This window comes from Oryx dammah, unplaced genomic scaffold, assembly GCF_014754425.2.
Source record: "Oryx dammah isolate SB20612 unplaced genomic scaffold, SCBI_Odam_1.1 HiC_scaffold_22, whole genome shotgun sequence".
NCBI lineage: Eukaryota > Metazoa > Chordata > Mammalia > Artiodactyla > Bovidae > Oryx > Oryx dammah.
The window spans coordinates 26,457,680-26,475,853 of NW_024070206.1; the positions used below are offsets into that span (position 1 = coordinate 26,457,680).

Below are 18,174 nucleotides of genomic sequence, written 5' to 3' on the forward strand. Positions count from 1 at the left end.
TTTTTGCTCACTCCACCCCCAACTTTTTTTTCCTTAGCTTTTGTGAAGTTTGTAGGCTGCATGAACCTGGTCAGGAAGAAGTGAGCCCTTCTGCTTGTTGCAGCTTTTTCCTCCTAAGGAAAATCTAGTATTGTGATGAGGGGGTCGAACAAGTCATCCAGCCCTTGTCTCCCCAACCTAGGGAGCTGTTGGAACCATCCTACAAGGTTCCTGCTCAGCACTCACCCAAGAGTGTGCAGGGTGCTTACTGACAGTTTAAGTGTAAGGTTCTCGTGGGCACTGGTGGGAAGAAAGAACAGGAAGGAAGAAGCACAGTAGCTCAGAATGAACAGGACCACAGAGGAGAGTGGGTGAGGGGAGGGGTGCAGGGGGGAGAGAAAGATGATAATGGAGAGGCTGACAGTCTGGGAGTGGAAAGGAAAAGGGAGAATCAACCGAGAAGAAACACATGGTGTCTGGAGGGGTGTAGAAAAGACAAGACAGGACTTCCCTGAGTGATCCAGTAGTTAAGAATCTGCCTGCCAATGCAGGGGACACAGTTTTGATCCCTGGTCCAGGAAGGAAGATCCTACGTGCTTTGGAGCAACTAAGCCCGTGGGCCACAACTGTTGAGCCTGTGCTCTGCAAAAAGAGAAGCCGCCGCAGTGAGAAGTCCACGTACTGCAACTAGATTCGCCCTAGCTCGTATAGCTAGAGAAGGCCTGAGTGCCACAGCAAAGACCCAGGGCCGCCAAAAGTGAATTTAAACCTTTTTTTAAAAAGGACAAGACAAAACGAAAACATGAAAAGATGCTCAACATCACTTATTATCAGAGAAATGCAAATCAAAACCACAATGAGATACCATCTCATACCAGTCAGAATGGCTGCTATCAAAAAGTCTACAAACAGTAAATGCTGGAGAGGGTGTGGAGAAAAGGGAACCCTCTTACACTGCTGGTGGGAATGCACACTAGTACAGCCACTGTGGAGAACAGTGTGGAGATCCCTTAAAAAACTGGAAATAGAACTGCCCTACGACCCAGCAATCCCACTGCTGGGCATACACACCGAGGAAACCAGAATTGAAAGAGATACATGTAGCCCAATGTTCATCGCAGCACTGTTTATAATAGTCAGGACATGGAAGCAACCTAGATGTCCATCAGCAGACAAATGGATAAGAGAGCTGTGGTACATATACACAATGGAGTATTACTCAGCCATTAAAAAGAATGCATTTGAATCAGTTCTAATGAGGTAAATGAAACTGGAGCCTATTATACAGAGTGAAGTAAGTCAGAAAGAAAAACACCAATACAGTATACTAATGCATATATATGGAATTTAGAAAGATGGTAATGATGACCCTATATGTGAGACAGCGAAAGAGACACAGATGTAAAGAACAGATTTTTGGACTCTGTGGGAGAAGGCGAGGGTGGGATGATTTGAGAGGGTAAAGTTGAAACGTATATTATCATATGTGAAGCAGGTTGCCGGTCCAGGTTCAATGCGTGAGACAGGGTGCTCAGGGCTGGTGCGCTGGGATGACCCTGGGGGATGGGGTGGGGAGGGTCATGGGAGGGGGGTTGTGGATGGGGGACACGTGTGTGCCCGTGGCTGATTCATGTCGATGTTTGGCAAAAACCGCTACAATATTGTAAAGTAATTAGCCTCCAATTAAAATAAATTTTTTTTAAAAAGGACAAGACAGATTGGGTTCTCTTGACACATCCTGCTGGCACTCATAGAGTGGTTCCGTGGAGTGCGGTGCAGACTCCAATGTTGTGGGAGCTGGTCACATCTGACTCTGATGCTAGTTGCCGGGACCTCAGTGTCAGCTCCTGGAGGTGGGGAACTTAGTGCCCTCATTCTCTCTCCCCCACCAGTCATACCCTGCAGGACTCGGTGCTGCTCAGCCGGCCCAAGGGCCTGCGGCAGTCACTTCAAGCCTTTTGGTTCACTAAATAATGCACTTGGGGTTTTTACCCAGTTTCACAGGGATGGGAGAATACTCTCTGAGCCCTGGGACTTGTCCTTACGATTATTTTCTTTAAACAGAGTTCAGTTCAGTCGCTCAGTCGTGTCCAACTCTTTGCGACCCCATGGGCCACAGTATGCCAGGCCTCCCTGTCCATCCTCAACTCCTGGAGTTTACCCAAACTCAATGTCTGTTGAGTAGGTGATGTTATCCAACCATCTCATCCTCTGTCGTCCCCTTCTCCTCCTGCCCTCAATCTTTCCCAGCATCAGGGTCTTTTCAAATGAGTCAGCTCTTCGCATCATGTAGCCAGAGTATTGGAGTTTCAACTTCAACATCAGTCCTTCCAATGAACACTCAGGACTGATCTCCTTTAGGATGGACTGGTTGGACCTCCTGGCAGTCCAAGGGACTCTCAAGAGTCAACAGAGGAGCAGCTTAAGACAGCCCTCCACCCATCCGCTTTCATAACAGTTTTGTTTTATTATTTTATTTTTTAATTTTATTTTAATTGGAGGATAATTACTGTACAATATTGTGGTGGTTTTTGCCATACATCAGTGTGAACTGGCCATAGGTGTACATGTGTCCCCTCCATCTTGAACTCCCCTTCCCAGCTCACCCTATCCCTCCAGGTTGTGACAGATCTTCATACATCAAACTCCCACTGGCTATCTGTTTTACATATGGTCATGTGTGTTTCAATGCTATTCTCTCAAATCATCCTGCCCTCTTCTTCCTATTTTAATTCACGACTGGGGCATACAGCCCATCTGCTGTGTGACCAGGCTACCGTGGAGCTGGTCACCCTCCAGGTAAAGCACCAGGCAGGGAAAACTGCGAGTCAGCAGTGGAAAGTGTGTTGGCTGTGCTGAGATGCTCCACCCACGAGTAATTGCTATGCTGTTTTTTAAACGTCTCTTCAGGATGGGCAGACACCAGCTAGGAGAGCCATGGGGGTATCCCTGCCTGTTGATGAGTGCTCGTGCCAGGATCTTTATTAAATATTTGGAATGTCACCCCTGAATGTGGGGTTCGGGCTGCAGATGTGCATGATCACAGCTTCTCCTTTGATTGAGCTGGTACTTGGGCTGTGGGATTTTTTTGTTTGTTTACTTTTAGTTAAAGGATAATTGCTTTACAATATTGTGTTGGCTTCTGCTATACATCAACATGAATCAGCCGTGTGCTGTGCTTAGTAGTTCTGACTAAGTGTCTGACTTAGTGTCTGACTGTTTGCGACCCCATGGACTGCAGCCCGCTAGGCTTCTCTGTCCATGGGGATTTTCCAGGCAAGAGTACTGGAGTGGGTTGCCATGACCTCCTCCAGGGGATCTTCCCAACCCAGGGGTTGAACCCAGGTCTCCCTCATTGCAGGTGGATTCTTTCCTGTCTGAGTCACCAGGGAAGCCCTAGGCATATACATGTCATCTCCCTCCTGAACCTCCTTCCCACCTCCCACCCCATCCCACCCCTCTTGGTTGTTACAAAAAGTTGCATGGAAGCATATGTAAAATACATAGCCAATGCAAATTTGCTGTGACTCAAAGAACTCAAACTGGGGCCTTCCAGGATATTTTAACATCTGAATTTAACCATGGCCCTCTCAGAGGGGAGGGAGTACAGGTGCCACCCACTCACCCTCCTTCCCAACCGCTGCTCTGCCAGTTGTGCCCCTTGGAATCCACGCCCCTTGTGCTGTTTACAGGCTTCCCTCTCTTTTTTTGGAAGGCAAGTGCTCCAAATTCAGGCTCTGAATAGACAGAGGATTAAAGCCTTTTGAAATCAAAACTAGGTCTTCAAAGCTGCCAGCGATGGCCAAGGATTTCCCGCCTGGAGCATGGGTCCCAAGCCCAGCCCAGCCCGAAGCTCCCAGATTCCTCAGGAGGCCCATTTCCTTCATGCCCCGAGGTCTGTGCTGTCTGAGGGTCTCAGACTCAAACGCCACCAAGCAGGCATGGCTGGAGGGAGGCAGCTTCTGTGCCCTTGGAGACCCTGCAGGATATGGGGTGTGCGTCCCTTACCTGGGATTCTCCAGCATGCGCTGTCGGTCTGGCCTCTGAGCCTGCTGCATGCAGGTCTGATTCTGAGTCACATGGGTTCTTCCTGAGTTTGGGTCACTGGCCTGAATGATGAGCATCAGACCCGTGGACTCACAAGTGCCAAGCGTGCCCTGTGCTATTGGCTCCCCGGCCATCTGGAAGCCATTAGTGTTGGGACGGTTGCAGTCGTGTACTGTGCTCTCGTGTTGCGAGAGGCGCAGCCTGGCAAGCCCCTGGTCCTAGGAGCCAGGGGCCCTTGGCTTTCTCTCAGAGTTCCAGCATCAACCCCAGTGCAGCCCTGCCCTGCAGGCCACCATCCAGTCCCCTTCTCTCCCTTCCCTTTCCTCCCGTCTTGGACCCTAAGAGCAGTGACTCTTATAGGGGAACCTGGCCTCTGTCTTCATTCCACTTCTTGTCCACTTTGCAGTTTTGAAGGGAAAGGGGTGCAGATAAGTCACTTTTTAAAGAGCCCCTAGTAGGGAACTTCCCTCGTGGCCCAGTGGCTAAGACTCCATGCTCCCAGTGCAGGGGGTCAGGGTTTGACCCCTGGTGAGGGAACTAGATCCTGCATGCTGCAACTAAAGATCCCACAACTAAGACCTGGTGAAACAAACAAACAAATATATATAGTGGTTTTAAAAAGCCCCCAGGAAAGGAGTTGCATTTCACATTGTGTAGGTTTCATAAAATGAATACCTCGGGAGGGTCCTCAGAAGAAATCAGGACTCAAGACTGTAGACACTTAAAGTCACGCTAATTTTACTCCTAGTTTTTTAGGGAATCTCCGTACTGTCTTCCATGGTTGCTGTATCAATTTACATTCCCACCAACAATCCCACTACTAGCATATACCCTGAGGAAACCAAAATTGAAAAAGACATACGTACCCCAACATTCATGGCAGCACTATTTACAATAGATAGCACATGGAAGCAACCTAGACGTCCACCAACAGATAAATGGATAAAGATGCTGTGGTACATATATACAATGGAATATTACTCAGCCATAAAAAAGAGTGCACTTGAGTTAGTTCTAATGAGGTAGATGAACCTAGAGCCCCTTATACAGAGTGAAGTAAGTCAGAAAGAGAAAAACAAATGTCGTATATTAACGCATATATATGGAATCTAGAAAGATGGTACAGATGAACCTATTTACAGAGATGGACACAAGTGAAGCGACGCAGCAGCAGCAGCGGAGACAGAGACGTAGAGAACAGACTATGGCCATGGGCAGTGTTGGAAGGGAGGAAGCAGACGGTGGGACAAGTGGAGAGAGTAGCAGGGAAACATATGCACTACAGAATATAAAATAGATAGCCAATGGGAATTTGTTGTATGACTCAGAGAACTCAAACCAATGCTTTGCAACAACCTAGAGGGGTGGGAAAGGATGGGATGTGGGAGGGAGGTTCAAGAGGAAGGGGATATATGTATACCTGTGACTGATTCATGTTGCTGTATGGCAGAAGCCAACACAATATTTTAAATCTATTATCCTCTCATTAAAAATTGGACGATAATTGCTTTTTTATTATTAAATCAATTTATTTAAAAAATAATAAAGTCATGCTAATAACTGCATCATAATAATAGCTGCCTGTGTACTTGGCAGTGTGCTCGGAGCTGCGTTTGCCTCACACTAATAGCCCTGTGGACAGGGATACCGAGTTTCAGAGTTAAGCAGCTGGAGGTGGTTGCAGCTTCAAAGCCCACACCCTCTCTGCATTTGGAAGTTCATGCCCCGTTTAGGCCTAGGTGGGGTGGAAGCCCGGGGCGGACAGAGGAGCAGAGAAGGAACACACATCTGCAGTTCACGCTAGATAGTCCAGTCGTGAGTTTTTCTAAGGAAGCAAAATGATCTTTTGAAAGGAAACTCACGCAGTCTGTCTGCTCTTGCCAACTCCACTCCAGTACAACCTGCCAAAAACAGCCGAACCTTGTTTTGGGTATGAAAGCAGCTGTTATAATAAACTCCTCTACTCTGCCTCTCTTTCCTGTTATGGTGGAATGACTGTTTAAAGTAAATGTCTCCAATACTTGGATTTTCTGGGGTCATGAAAACATTTTTTAATTGGCAGGCTCTGCTACATTTTTTGGTCAAGTTAGGAAGTAAACAGAATGCCACACGCCATTTCAGATCCATGCAGTAGAAATGTTTCTGAATTCTGCAGACCTGGTCCCCTAATCCCCACCCATTTGGGCTGGAGCTTTCTTGGGCTTGGAGCTTATTCCAGAATGAATGGATTTCTGCCTTTTCTTCTGTCCCAGGACTTCCAAAGCAGAACAAGGGAAGTGAGTGCAGAAAACATAGAGTCAGATGGGTTTGAATCCTGGTTCTGCCAACCACTAGTGTATGACCTCAAGGTTACACTGAGCCCCAACTTTTTATTTCTGTAAAATAGATATTATAGGGACTTCCCTGGTGGTCCAGTGGTTAAGGCTTCACCTTCCAATCCAGGGGGTGCAGGTTCAATCCCTGCTCAGGGAGCTAAGATCCCACATGCCTCAAAGCCAAAAAACTAGAACATAAACAACAGAAGCAATATTGTAACAAATTCAATAAAGACTTAAAAATGTTTTAATAAAAAAATTTTTAAATGCATATTATAATACCAACTACTCATTAGGTTTGTATGGAGTTTAAAACAAAAATAAAGTAATAGCAAATATTTACATAATTCTTACTATATGCTCTGTGCTTTTCAGGTGTTTTATGTGTCTTTCATTTAATCTCCTCAATAACCCTGTTTGGTATCCACTGTGCTGGTCATATTGTAGCCATACAATAGAGAGTACAGCTCACAAAATCTCTGTGTACATGAAACTTACATTCTTGTTGGGGGGGGGGCAAAAGATAAGTAAATCAGATTGTTGTTATTGTTGTTCATTTGTTCAGTCGCTCAGTGATATCTGACTCTTTGTGACCCCATGGACTGTAGCACTCCAGGCTTCCCTGTCCTTCACTGTCTCCCAGAGCTTGCTCAAACTCATATCCATTGAGTCAACGATGCCATCCAACCATTTCATCCTCTGTTGACCTCTTCTCCTCCTGCCCTCAATCTTTCCCAGCATCAGGGTCTTTTCCAGCGAGTCAGCTCTTCGCATCAAGTGGCCAACGTATTTGAATTTCAGCTTCAGTATCAGTCCTTCCAGTGAATCTTCAGGGTTGGTTTCCTTTAAGATTGACTGGTTTGATCTCCTTGCTGTCCAAGGAACTCTTAAGAGTCTTCTCCAGCACCACGGTTTGAAGGCATCAGTTCTTCAGTGCTCGGCCTTCTTTATGGTCTAACTCTCACATCAGTAAATCAGATAGTGTGTTAAATGGTGAGAAGTGCTCTAGAGAAAAACAAAATAAGAAAGGGAGATGGGGAGTTGCAATTTTCAAAAGGTTAATCAGGAAGAACCTCTCTAACAAGGTGATGGTTGAGTAAAGACCTGTAAAACGTAAGAAAAGGAGAGAGCAAGCGAGCTGCGGGTTATCTAAGGGACAGAGTCCTAGGCTGAGGAAACAGTAAATGCCAAGGCCCTGGGGCCATGTGTCTGGTATGTTCCAGGTGCAGTGTGGCTGGAGTGGGAGTGAGCCGCAGAGTAGCTGAGGTCAGAGAGAGAAGGTTTGGAGAGAAGATGGGCCTTGTGGGCTCTTCATCTCAGTGAGGTGAGAAACTACTAGAAGAACTTGAGCAGAGGGGAGACGTGATCATGATGAAGTCAAATGTGTAGAAAGAACTCTTCTGATTCATTCATTATAGCTGCTGCTCCTGCTGTTGGTTCCCACGAGGACAGCTGCCAACTTTTTGAGACTGTTTAAGTAGGACATTTCTCAACAGGACATCTGGCCCTCCACTGTCAATGATGTACTTGCTGATTTTCGACAACAGATGAACTTTTCCCAACTCCTCTTGTATCCACGTCTAGCCTCCTCCTTTCTTCTGGATGATTCTGTCCTTTGCTATCTCTCTGCCTTGGGTTGTCTTAATGATGCTACTTAAGTGGCTGCATAGGAACTGTGGTCTACACTTGTGATTCGTATGTTATTGTGTTGAGTTAGTTATTGGGATCAGGGACTTGCAAGTAAATATTGCTTGGGCTGCATAATCAAGAGAATCAACAGAGAGGAAGGGTGAGAGAGGATTTTTGTCCATGGAATTGCCCCTCCATCCTATTCCATGGGGGATAGAAGTGTGTCTGTATGACCGACAACTTACCAACACCGATCCATTCTTGTGGGAAAGGACTATAACATCCTTATACATCCCCTGAGAGGTCAAATATCACTAGTTCTGAGCCCCATGTCTGTGAGTAGCACCTGGAGCCCATGGATCTCTTGAAATCATGTCCAAATGGATGTCTGTGCACATTTTTATGGGGCTAGGTCATAGTGTTCATGTTGCTTGTTCATCGAATGACTTTGTCACAATTGTAGGCCATATTTGCAACATGGTATAACCTGTGTGCAAGCATGTGAAAATGTACACATGTGATAAAGGGGTTTAAAGGGAACTTTTCATTCCCTAAATATTAAGAATCTGTAAAATCTGTATTTGACAAATATTGCTTATAGTGTTCCCAAGATAGAAGGATAAATTATGGTCCCTGAGAAGATGTCTTTTCAAGGACCTCAAAGTGTACCATCACTCAAGGTCTGTTTTGCCTCCTTGATCAGTGACTAAGTCTCCAGGAATTCACTCTCTGTATTAGATCATTTGTTCTCATATGCTCTTCATTGCCTTTGAAACACCTCCAATTCTAGCAATGCTTTACATGAGCCAAGTGGTTTGAAACAGCAGCCTAGGCCTGAGGTATTTGGAAGACCTCCCTCCCAGTCCCCCTGGGTCCTTGGTAGAGCAGGGCCCACACACTAGACAAGGTCCAGGCTCCGAAGGGGAGCAAAGAGGGGGATTTAACAGGGAGGCCTAGCTACTTTGCTTAGTATGGTGGTAGAAATATGCATTCCTGGTCACATGGCCATGCGCTGGCCTCTTCTGCAGTTGGAGGCAAGGCATTGCACCTGGTGTGTCTGTTGTCTGATGCTCCCCTGTGCGTGTGCCATGAAGCACACTGGGCGGAGATGATGGGAGTGGGGTGGAGGGGGGAATAGGGGGGCATTCCTGGGCACTAGAGTTCTACCATGGTAATCAGTTCTCCCAGTTCAGGGAAGCCCTCAAGGGCTTCTTAGCTGGGACTTAAGGAAGTCAACAAAAGGATTGTCAAGAATGACTGATCCCATGCCCTGGAATGCAAAGCCTGCACAGTTGGTGGTACTTAATTATATACAATAAACTAGGAAGGACATACAGTGGGTTTTGATATCAGGTTCCAGTTGCTCCTCACTAAGGACCTGGTAGAAACCCTTCATCAGTGTGGCTAAGAAAATAGTCCCAGTCTTGTCTGACTCTGGCTGTGTGTCCACACCGCCTTCCCACACCTTTGCTCTCGCTGGGTGTCTGCTCCTCCTGTCTCGGCTGGAAGCATCTGCAGACCCCTTTCCTGATCACTGTGGAGGGGGAAAGGTGACTGTCAGAAGCATGCAGGGGAATTCCACATTTTTCATCAAGATGGGAAGTTAAGAGGAGGAAACCGATGAAAAGCGCCCCAGCTACGGATCCAATTTTTGTGCCCACCCACCACCACCGCCAACGGGTTTTGTCCTCGTCACAGGGGAGATGTGGTCTGGGCTCCTCTCTGACTTGAATGAACTGTTCAGAGGTAAACTGAGGCATATGAAGAATGTTAAGAGTTTATTTGAACAAAAACCCATTCTACTCTGGGGGCACCAAACCAGAAGTGGTTGAGAGCATTCTGTCTGGCAGGAGCTGTGACAGGACTTACAAGGAAAAGGTGCAGATGCAAAGACAGAAAGTTATTGATCTGCCCTAGCCTAAAGCCTGAAAAGGGAATGTGATTGGTCACTAAGTCGTGTCCAACTCTTTGTGACCCTTTGGACAGCAGCCCGCCAGGCTCCTCTGTCCATGGGATTCTCCAGGCAAGAATACTGGAGTGGGTTGCCATTCCCTTCTCCAGGGGATCTCCCCAACCCAAGGATCGAACCCAGATTTCCCACACTGCAGGCAGATTCTTTACCACTGAGTCACCTGGGAAGGTGTGCAGGTATAAAACCTTAATATTGGAAGCAGGTTGGCCATTTGGTAAATAGGAATCCCCGCATCTTGACAGTGGATCTTAGATTGGCACTCATTTCTCTGCCTGCCATGCTGGTTTGATTTTGACCTATATGTCATATAATAATTTACATGACTATTGTGCAGATACTCATTTCATGTTCTAGTTTGCTTGTCCTTCACTCTCTAGAAAAATCACTTTTTATCATTAACAGAAATAATCTTTATCACTTCTGTGCCCCAGTGAGCAAATCATAGACACTTCACCTCAGGGTTTCCCAGCTTGTTGGGACAAGAATGACTTGATGGTAGGAACCTTCCTTACAGTCTGTGAAAGCCAGTTGTTGCTTACTTTCATTTCCCTGTGGCCACAGCTCTCCCTGTTCTATTCTTTCTTTTTTTGTTGCTGTTCGGTCGCTAAGTCATGTCCGACTCTTTGCGACCCCATGGGCTGCAGCACGCCAGGCTTCCCTGTCCTTCACTACCTCCTGGAGCTTGTTCAAATTCATGTCCTTTGAGTCGGTGATGCCATCTAACCATCTCATCCTCAGTCACCCCCTTTTCCTCCTACCCTCAGTCTTTCCCAGCATCAGAATCTTTTCCAGTAAGTCAGTTCTTCACATCAGGTGGCCAAAGTATTTGAGCTTCAGCTTCAGCATCAGTCCTCCCAATGAATTTTCAGGGTCGATTTCCTTTAGGATTGACTGGTTTGATCTCCTTACTATCCAAGGGACTCTCAAGAGTCTTCTCCAGCACCGCAGTTTGAAAGCATCAGTTCTTTGGTGCTAAGCCTTCTTTGCGGTCCGACTCTCACATCTGTACATGATTAATGGAAAGACCATAGCTTTGACTATACCGCCTCAGACAACCTATTCTGTCTAGATAATCACAAGCCTTTGCTCTTTTCTTAAAAAAGATCTTGTCTCCATCCCCTACTCTGTGATCCTTCCCATCCTCCCCTGGGCCTATACAGCAGAAGCCATTAAAAGAAGGGGCCTTCTCAGAGCCCCAGGGTCCACCTGGAGCCCTTGACTTTTCCAACTCCATTTGGATAAACATTTCTCATCAGTGCTTTGTGCCCTGTTGGGAAGTGTGTCTGGGAAGTAAGCAGGAGTAGAAACAGATAGATCTTCCCACCAAGCTCAAAGTTGGGAAGATTAACTCCTATGTAACAGTCCTATGGATAAAAATTAGTAAAAATGCAATCATACAGTCATTTGGGTGCACTGTCTACCCTAATAAATTAGTACGTCTAATTTTATAAGCACTGTCATAACTATGGCTGTGAGTGGGATTTTTCCTCTTCCTTACTAGGTGTTGTTTATTAGGTGGTATTTCCCCTAAGTGCTGTATAAAGGGACAGGTTGTTTCAGGGCAGCCAGTTGGCTGTATTTACAGGTGGCTGGTTGTCTTTACTAGTTCTGCAGCTGTAACACAACTGCTTTCCAGCAGGAAGGAGCATCGCAAAGGAGCTGGAGCTATGCAGTCCAGACTTCCTCTGATTCCACATTTAGCAATGGATGTTTTGTGAATCACTGAATCCTTCTTTTTCAGATCCTCTCCAAGGCCACACATAACGTGAAGTCAATGAAATAGTGCTGTCTTTGTGCTCATGAGATGATACTGCTGGCCTGTCATCAGTAGGACCTGAGGTTCAAGTGGCTTTTCCAACAGTAAGGTTGGGAAGCTTTGCTCCCCCCAAGAAGGAAGAGCAATGCTCAGGCCTCATTCTAGAAGGTGGCTGGGTGTGTCCTTGGTCTGCCAGTAAAGCCCATCCCTGCATCACATGGTGAAGTAGTGAAAGTAAAAGTCTATCAGTCACGTCCAACTCTTTATGACCCCATGGACTGCAGCCCACCAGGTTCCTCTATCCTTGGAATTCTCCAGACAAGAATACTCCCTTGGCAGCCATTCCCTTCTCCAGGGAATCTTCCTGACCCAGGGATTGAACCTGGGTCTGTTACATTACAGGCAGATTCTTTACCAACTGAGCCACCAGGAAAGCCCATATCACACTGTATAGTGGCTGCTAAAGACAACAACATCTTCTTAACCAACAGGGACTGCTTTATAGTAAGAGATTTTATTTTATTTTTTATCTCCTAAAGATAGAAACTTTTTAAAAAAGTGTTTATTTTTTAAAACTGTTGGTTTTTAAAATAGAATTCAAACAAGATTTACAATTTGTTATTTGGTTGATACATTTCTTAAATCTCTTTTGATCGGGACACACCTTCTTATTTATTTTTAATATAAATTTATTTATTTTAATTGGAGGCTAATTACTTTACAATATTGTATTGGTTTTGCTATACATTGACTTGAATACACCACAGGTGTACATGTGTTCCCCATCCTGAACCCCCCTCCCACCTCCCTCCCAATCCCATCCCTCTGGGTCATCCCAATGCACCAGCCCCAAGCATCCTGTATCATGCATCGAACCTGGACTGGCGATTCATTTCACATATGGTAATATACATGTTTCAATGCCATTCTCCCAAGTCATCCCACCCTTGCCCTCTCCCACAGAGTCCAAAAGACTGTTCTATACATCTGTGTCTCTTTTGCTGTCTCACATACAGGGTTATTGTTACCATCTTTCTAAATTCCATATATATGCCTTATTATACTGTATTGGTGTTTTTCTTTCTGGCTTACTTCACTCTGTATAATCGGCTCCAGTTTCATCCACCCTCTTAGAACTGATTCATATATATTCTTTTTAATGGCTGAGTAATACTCCCTTGTGTATATGTACCACAGCTTTCTTATCCATTCATATGCTGATGGACATCTATGTTGCTTCCAAGTCTTGGCTATTATAAACAGTGCTGTGATGAACATTGGGATACATGTGTCTCTTTCAATCTGGTTTCCTCAGTGTGTATGCCCAGCAGTGGGATTGCTGGGTCATAAGGCAGTTCTATTTCCAGTTTTTGAAGGCATCTCCACACTGTTCTCCATAGTGGCTGTACTAGTTTGCATTCCCACCAACAGTGTAAGAGGGTTCCCTTTTCTCCACACCCTCTCCAGCATTTATTGCTTGTAGAATTTTGGATAACAGCCATTCTGACTGGCGTGAAATGGTACCTCATTGTGGTTTTGATTTGCATTTCTCTGATAATAAGTGATGTTGAGCATCTTTTCATGTGTTTGTTAGCCACCTGTATGTCTTCTTTGGAGAAATGTCTGTTTAGTTCTTTTGGCCCATTTTTTGATTGGGTCATTTATTTTTCTGGAATTGAGCTGTAGGAGTTGCTTGTATATTTTTGAGATTAATTCTTTGTCAGTTGCTTCATTTGCTATTATTTTCTCCCATTCTGAAGGCTGTCTTTTCACCTTGCTTATAGATTCCTTTGTTGTGCAGAAGCTTTTAAGTTTAATTAGGTCCCATTTGTTTATTTTTGCTTTTATTTCCAATATTCTGGGAGGTGGATCATAGAGGATCCTGCTGTGATTTATGTCGGAGAGTGTTTTGCCTATGTTCTCTAAGAGTTTTATAGTTTCTGGTCTTACGTTTAGATCTTTAATCCATTTTGAGTTTATTTTTGTGTATGGTGTTAGAAAGTGTTCTAGTTTCATTCTTTTACAAGTGGTTGACCAGTTTTCCCAGCACCACTTGTTAAAAAGATTGTCTTTTCTCCATTGTATATTCTTGCCTCCTTTGTCAAAGATAAGGTGTCCATATGTACATGGATTTTAAAGAATAATAAGCAATGAACCCACACTATATTCTAAACTATATACAGGTTTCTGGGAGTTTATGTAAACCGATAGGTGCTGCATATTAGAAATAAAATATTTGAATGACTCCCTGGTGGGTGATCCTGCTATTAATTCTAAATTCCACCTTCACTGGAGTACTGGGGAAAATCCTGAGCTGGGTGCAGATTGGAAATTGCTGTGAGAAACTTGTCCAAAGCCTCCTCTTCTTTCAGTCTTTTTAACCAATTTACAGCCCTAATTAAGAGTGTTGGGCCATTTGGGCAGTAAAATTCATTTCTTTGAGCATGAAATACAATTAAATGATTTTATCCTAAGCACTACATACTGTCGTTCAGTTGTGTCTGACTCTTTACGACCCCATGGACTACAGCCCACCAGGCTCTTCTGTCCATGGAATTCTCCAGGCAAGAATACTGGAGTGGGTTGCCTTTTCCTCCTCCAGGGGATCTTCCTGACCCAGGGATTGAACCCGAGTCTCCAGTTTTGGCAGGCGCTTTCTTTACTACTGAGCCATCTGTAAAATGTGAGGAGATACAAGCAGTTGGAGGAAGCTGGCTCCAGCACAGCCCTGAGAAATGATGGGAAATCATGAGTTTGATTTTTGCTTTGGAAATCCTTTTTAAAAAGCATCTCTACTGTCTGAAGAAAGTCACTGTGTGTGTTTGCCTACTCAGTCACTGTCGTGTCCCACTCTTTGCGACTCCGTGGACTGTAGCCCCCAGGCTCTTCTGTCCATGAGTGTATGTGTGTGTATACATATACATACATGTACTTATCCATCTTTTTCATCTAGTTGTTTCAGTTTTAAACAGATTTCTAAATTTAACACTCATTTATAAACTGTTTACAAAGGCATAGCTGTGTTAATAAGCATGTACTTTCCCACTTACTTTACATTTACTTGTAATTGGTTGCATGCCTTCTGACTTTCTAGTGCAGTGATTTTCCACTTTTATTTTCCAGTTTCTTTCCTTTGACTGCTACACCCAGGGCTGAATGCCCCATACAAAGATTTCTTCCTCTGTTTGTCCTTTGTCCATTTTTAATCACAAATGTGAATACCAAGCTGGTGAACAGATGCTCTTCACCAAATCTGGGGACCACACCCCCCTCACAACTCATCCCGTGGTCTGTACAATAGATCCTTCTCATTTTCCTCATTACTTATTTTTTTACCAGCTTTCTCCTGCCGCCCTGCATCTGGGTCATTTCAAATCGATCAACTGCTCTTCAAGGTTCTGAACAGAGATCACCTTCCTCACAGAACAGATAATTCCTTTAAAACGCCAACAGTAAAAATCTCTCTCTGTCTTGGCTCAGTTCAGTTCAGTCGCTCAGTCGTGTCTGACTCTTTGCGACCCCATGAACTGCAGCACGCCAGGCCTCCCTGTCCATCACCAACTCCCGGAGTCCACCCATACCCATATGCATCAAGTCGGTGATGCCATCCAGCCATCTCATCCTCTGTCGTCCCCTTCTCCTCCTGCCCCCAATCCCTCCCAGCATCAGGGTCTCTTCCAATGAATCAACTCTTTGTCTTGGCTCACTTTTCCTTTAATTCAAGTGTCCTCAGCTCTCGTCTTCACTTGAAGAAAGTGGAAAACATATTCACACAGCAATGAAGAGTGTGTGTTGGGCTGATTGGTATTTTCACAGACACTGAGGTCCTTTTTTTTTTTTCTTCATCAAAGCAGTAGTTTTGTTGGTTTGGAAAAAAAAAAAATCAAGTAGGTCTGTGAGAGAAGCATGGATTGTCTTTTTTATTTTTTTCCAGCACCTGCTCTGAAGTATAATTTCCACATGCCCCAACACTGCTTCAGTGATAAACAACAAACACACTATCATTAACTGAGACTTACCCGCTCAGCGCAGCTGCCCCTAAATGACACTGTAAAAGCAAGCACGCTCAAGGCAAGTGTTGGGCTGTGAGTTTGCGTTCTCACCTCTGTTCTGTTGGTTTTAGTTCTGTGAGAGCTGAGGGATGCCAGACACAGCCTTGCAAGCCAGAAGGGTCTATAGATCTGCATTTCTTTGGTTAGTAAATCCCACTTCACCACCCTCCCCTCCAGGGGTGAAAAGGAAATGCTTGCTCTGGAGCCCAGGGTTCCTGCTTGTTTGGTTGGAAGGTGTCCTGTGTGTCTGTATTTTGACCCTTAACTGAATGCCTCTCCTAGGACGTCTACACCCTGGCCCCTGGGACACCGAGCTCGGCGCGTCCCTTGTCACACAGGAAGCTGGCCACAAAGTGGGGGAGAAGAGTGTGAAAGCCTCGTACATGACGCTGTTGCCAGTCATGTGACTGGGGCCAGCTGAAGGGTGATGGCACGTGTGTCCATGGTGGGCTCTACACTCCAGGCTCATGTTTGTGAATCTGAAGGGCGTATAGGGGGTACAGAAGGCATTTGGTTTGTTCAGAGAAAAGCAAAAGCAGCCCTCAACTTCCCTGGTAGTTCAGACCACCAGAATTTGTCTACAGGGCGGGAGACCCGGGCTCTAACCCAGGGTTGGGAAGATCCCCTGGAGGAGGACATGGCAATCCACTCCAGTATTCTTGCCTGGAAAATTCCATGGACAGAGGAGCCTGGCAGGCTACAGTCCATGGAGTCGAAAACAGCCGGATACGACTCAGCAACTAACACACGTACACACCCGGGTGGTAGCCAAGATGATGGCATTTGAATTATTTGAAAACCACACAAATGAACCTAATAGATTTACATCTTGTGACTTTCAGAAGAACCAAGGGGGTTCAGGGCTTGGGGGAGGTTCGTTAGGAAAAGATTCATCCAGGAAGAAACTTGTGAGGAAGGTTTTTTTTTAAGAAGAAGGCATTTGGTAAGAGAAGAGTGTTGCAGGGAGACGGAGGGCCAATCTTAGGATGTGAAAAGGAAACAGGCAGACCCTGAGGGTGCGCTGTGAGCACCCAGCCCAGATGCCCCATGCTCCTTCCAGCTTGTGCTCAGATCTTCCTCCCCTAAGCCTTCTCTGACCACCTGTTTCCACTGCCATCCACCTGCTCTCCACACGCCCTCTGTCCATTTCTTGCTTTCCCTGGAGAAGGAAATGGCAGCCCACTCCAGTATTCTTGCCTGAGAAATCCCATGGACAGAGGAGCCTGGTGGGCTACGGTCCATGGGGTCGCAAAAGAGTCAGACACAACTTAGCAACTAAACAACAACAGCTGCTGCTGCTGCTGCTAAGTCGCTTCAGTCGTGTCCGACTCTGTGCGACCCCATAGACAAGAGCCCACCAGGCTCTGCCATCCCTGGGATTCTCCAGGCAAGAACAGTGGAGTGGGTTGCCATTTCCTTCCAATGCATGACAGTGAAAAGTGAAAGTCAAGTCGCTCAGTCGTGTCTGACTCTTTGTGGACACCATGGACTGCAGCCCACCAGGCTCCTCCGTCCATGGGATTTTCCAGGCAAGAGTGCTGGAGTGGGCTGCCATTGCAGTGTTGTTGAAATATCCTCCCACTCTCACGTAAGTTCTATAAGGACAGAGATTGTCATCTGTTTTGTTCACCGTGATACCCAGTGCGTGGTACAGACTAAATGCTACATCCTTGTTTCTTGAATAAATAGGATATAGTAAGAAAGAAGTATGGTGGGCTGTGTTTTGGGATTTAAAGAACTTAGGCGGAGAATTCAGAGACCTGAGTCTTGAAGCCAGGGCCAGCCTGGGAGGGCGGTCAGGTTCACCAAGCTGCAATTCACTCACTAGTAAGATGGACACTGGCTGAGTCGACCGCTGACCTCTTCTGGACTGTGAGGTTCTAAGGACCTGCCTGGTCAGAGGATGCTAGCAGTGAGCATCTTGAAATCTACTCCAAACCACCTGGAGCTGTTAGTGTGTAGCCACAGGGTCCAGCTGGTATTTGTAAAAAGAATTGGATTTTTCTGAAGTTCTCCAAGTAGGTTTTTTCAAAAGGGGGGGTTAGGAGGCTAGATATTAATTTTTTAATCATTGTATTTATTTTATTTTTTGGCTGTGCAGGATCTTCATGCTGTACAGGCTTTTCTCTAGTTGCAACGAGTGGTGGCTAGTCTTCATTGTGGTGCGTGGGCTTCAGCAGTTGCAGCTCCCAGGCTCCAGAGCACACGCTTAGTGGTTGGGGCACACGGGCTTAGTTGCTTCACAGCATGTGTCACCTTCCTGGACCAGGGACTGAACCTGTGTCTCCTGCACTGGCAGGCAGATTCTTTAACCAGGGAGCCACCAGGGAAACCCGCTTGATACATTAACTTTTTATTACCGCTTAAGAAAGCCTTATTTCACTTCCTTCCTTTCCACTAACTTATCTGACCCAACTCCTGCAG

The 18,174-nt window shown here is 45.6% G+C and overlaps 1 protein-coding gene across 1 annotated transcript in view; it reads left to right on the forward strand.

The window, feature by feature from the left end:
- The window catches only part of COLEC12 (collectin subfamily member 12), a 176,431-nt gene that overhangs the window by 111,760 nt on the left and 46,497 nt on the right, over positions 1-18,174 (forward strand). The gene's annotated exons all lie outside the window — the stretch shown is intronic.